Below are 3,877 nucleotides of genomic sequence, written 5' to 3' on the forward strand. Positions count from 1 at the left end.
CTATACAGGATCACTAGAGACAAAAGATTAAAAAAAAATCTAGTCAAAGTTCTCTAGGGTAGGATGGAAAGGGGGAAGATCCAGAGACAGAGGTCTAAGATTTGTTTTAGTAATAGAAAAGGAGGAGCCTAAGCAAGCATCCTGGACCACGTGGCTTTTGAGACAGTCTTTGTAATTGTGACGAGACAAAGGAGGAGAAGGTTGCTGGATGGGGATCAAAAGCCCAGATTGAAAGGAAAAAAAATCCGGGAAATATAGGAGAGGGGAGGCCAAACTGTGGGGATACCAGCTGGCCTTCACAAAAGAGATGGTGTCGTCATCTGTTATATTACAACGTCAAGATCTGGGGTGACAGTCCACACTCACCTGTCACTCATAATAGCTGTGTTTAACGAAGAATGGCTTACCTTTGCTACATAAAGGATCTCAGAGGTGAGGATGACAGAGGGAAGTAATGAAGTTATTCGGGAAGAATGGGCTCAAACTGAGAGATCATTTGCACCACTCCTCAGCTGGTGTCTACAAGATCAGACACAGGTGACACAAAGGGAGAGATTGTCCCTGAACTTGAGGATATCACAGCTTCTCAGTGGAGGACACAGACAACTATGAGAAATTTCAATCTGGGGTAATGGGTCCATCAGCCTTCAACAGAAAAGGTCATGGCTTGCAGGAAGACTCCAAAGAGTGTTGAGATACCAGAAAAACAGACAGATGTTCAGGTAAGGAAAGGCACAGGAATGCCTGAAAATAAAGGGCAGCCTGGTGCAACCTTGGAGGTGAGGGAGGGTCTGTCTCATGCATACACTGTGGATAAAGTCCTAAGAGCCTAAAAGCACAGGTGGGGTTGTAGGATAGCTCAGCTGCTAAAAGCACTTGTCACTGAGCTTGAAGATCTGTATCCAGTCCCTGGGATCCACATGGGTGGAAGGAAAGAACAAAGTCCTACAAATTCTCCTCTCACCTACATAAATGTTCAAGGCATATTCACACCTGCACAATTGTGTATGTGTGTGCTTGTGTGCATACAAGCACACGCACAAAGAATACAGACATACATAAACACATAAATGTATAAATAAATGCAATAAAGTTTTAAAAGTGTATACACATTACATGCACTAACTCTGATCTAATCTCTGGCCCTGTTTATTGTGTTAATGTAAACATTCACTTGTCCTACATGCACCTCAGTTTTCCCACCTGTGAGTCAGAATGAGTAATGACATATATTCTTAAGGTAATTTCAAGAGCAAATGAGTCAGTATTCATTATATATATATATATATATATATATATATATATATATATATATATATATATATATATATATATACATATATATATGCATACATATATACAATATATATAATATGTATATACAATATGTATATGTACACACTTATCCTATGATACATACTTATATAATCCTGAAAACTTTGTTTAGCAAATACATCATAAAGGTAGTATAGCTGAAGTCTTTAAAGCGAGTCTGAGTAGAAGGCCCTCTGACCATGACATGGGTTTTGACGGCATAAGATTGTTGAAGAAACTGTACTGTCACATCTGTAACTCAGCATCTAACCTTCCTCACTCTACCAGCCCACTGTCTTAAAACACACTCACTCCAACCTTTCTGAAGACATCAATCACATGCAATCCAATAACATTTCTACTTCTGTTCAGTGGGACTTTGTTTACCATGCCACAGTTCTCATAGAATCCTCACAGTAACCCTGCAAGGTTGACCTTGAGATTGCTATCCTCTATCTGTCCTGTGGCTCTACTCACCCTCCTATCAAACACACCTAGCTAGTCTTAGACCTCATATCAACGGTGGTCCCTAGGATGTGATTTCCAAATTCTTTCTGCCAGATAAAGATACCTACAGGAGGTAGGTTGGGAGGAAGGAATCCAAGCCAATGAATGTCATCCATCACCACTGATGGTTCAAAGCAAATCTGTAACTCTATTCTCCAATAGAGGGCCTCTCAAGGTCTTCTACATCTATGGGTTAAGGAGCCTTTAGAGTCCTGGTGGTCTCTGCTGATGAAGTTAGAATATAATTGCAGAAAGCTGTTCGGCATCTCCAAAGCTGGCTAGCTTTGTTATCCATGCAGTAAATACCACCAATATGAATTGAAAACCTCCATCTGTCTCAGGGTTTCAGACATAATACACAAGTACCCCAGGTAGTGAAGTGGCACCAGCTGAAACAAAAGGTACGAGTTTCGAGTGGGAAAAACCTGTCCCCTGGATTGAAATACAATGACTTCGAGATGGGCTGAGCTTTCTTGAAGGTGAAGCCAGAATTGATGCATAAATGATAAACAACATCTGTGCTTAACCTGTATGGAATGTCAAATGAGCATAGCAAAGGGAATGAGGGGGTGAATGACAGGCTTTATGGAGTGAACAAAATAGGAGCTGGGGTTTTAAAGACGAGCGAGGAGATGCAAGAATTCACACGCGTGCTAAGGTATTACACAGGAAATAAAACATCTACCAATGGTTCTCTAAATCCCCTGTGTGAGATTATCTCAATTGTTCTTGAGAAGACCATTCGAGGACTGACTAGGTAGCTCACCTGATAAAGGCAATTGTGCGTAAGCCTGACCACATGACTAGTTTCCATAACCCACATGATGGAAAAAGATAACACATTTGTACAAGTTGTCCTCTGAGCGCACATAACATGGCACATTTGCCCACACATGTACATATGCTACATACATATGTATATGCATAAATAATAAATGAATGAATGAATAAATGCAAGCCATAAAGGTGTTTGTGGGTATCAGGGTCAATAGTGATTGTCAACACCACAGGATCTAGAATCAATAATGAGACAAACTTAGCCCAGGGACTATGAAATAATTTCCTGATTGGATTAACTGGAGTGAAAAGACCCACCCTAAATGTAAATAACTATACATAATAGGCTGGGGACCTGTGAGGGTTTGAATAGAAATGTCTCCCTAGACTCATGTATTTGAATGAGAGTGGTGCTACCTGGGAGAGGTTAGGAGGTGTAACATTATTGGATGAAGTGTGTCATTGAGGGTCTTCGGGTTTCAAAAGCTCAAACTAGGCCAAATCTTTCTCTCTTCCTGTTGTCTAAGGTTCTGGATGAAGAACTGTCAACCTCTCTGCCACCATGTCTGCATGTGTACCGCCAGACTCCTCATCATGACAATAATGGACTGAACCACTAAGATTACAAGCAAGCCCCAATGAAATGCTTTCTTTTAAAAGAGTTATTTTGATCATGGCGTCTCTTCATAGTAACAGAACACTGACTAAAACAGTGCCTTTCCTTCTTAAGTGATTTTTTTACCAGATATTTTGCCATAGCAATAAGATAGTTGTAATAGCAACTGGATACTGTTTTTCAATGAATTCAATTATGTTTCCCTTCAGTTATCTACCATGGAAAATGGGTGAAACTGGAGCAGGTGAGTCTTGCAGCTTGCTGCTTGAATGACTCTGAGTCTTGAGGCTAAAGATTCTTTTTGGATCAAGAATGACTTATCATTTAAGACACGTTTTTCCTACAAGGTATGCAGGTATGCTAAGAGACTATTTATCTGTTTGATGCATCTCGACCCAAGATGCCCATAGAGGCACAGTGAAATATACACGTGCTTTCAAAAAGTAAAAGCAAAGCTAAAAAATTAATTTTAACATATTAATGTTTAGTAGATCAGCATACTAGTCAATTATCATTAAATATATTATTTAATGAACTGATACAAATACAGATCATTAAACTTGTATGATTAATGTTAGCTTACTGTATCAATTAACATATTAATATACTATGCTATATGTTTATATTACATACAAAATAATAAATAGTAAGTAAATTATCCAA

The 3,877-nt window shown here is 39.2% G+C and overlaps 1 long non-coding RNA gene across 1 annotated transcript; it reads left to right on the plus strand.

The window, feature by feature from the left end:
• The first annotated feature begins 218 nt into the window (after positions 1–218).
• LOC116098136 lies at positions 219–3,327 on the plus strand. The gene is made up of 2 exons (XR_004121723.1): positions 219–722; positions 3,126–3,327. It is a non-coding gene; the product is annotated as an uncharacterized LOC116098136 (long non-coding RNA).
• The last annotated feature ends 550 nt before the right edge of the window (positions 3,328–3,877 follow it).

The sequence above is a fragment of the Mastomys coucha genome, unplaced genomic scaffold (assembly GCF_008632895.1).
Source record: "Mastomys coucha isolate ucsf_1 unplaced genomic scaffold, UCSF_Mcou_1 pScaffold1, whole genome shotgun sequence".
NCBI lineage: Eukaryota > Metazoa > Chordata > Mammalia > Rodentia > Muridae > Mastomys > Mastomys coucha.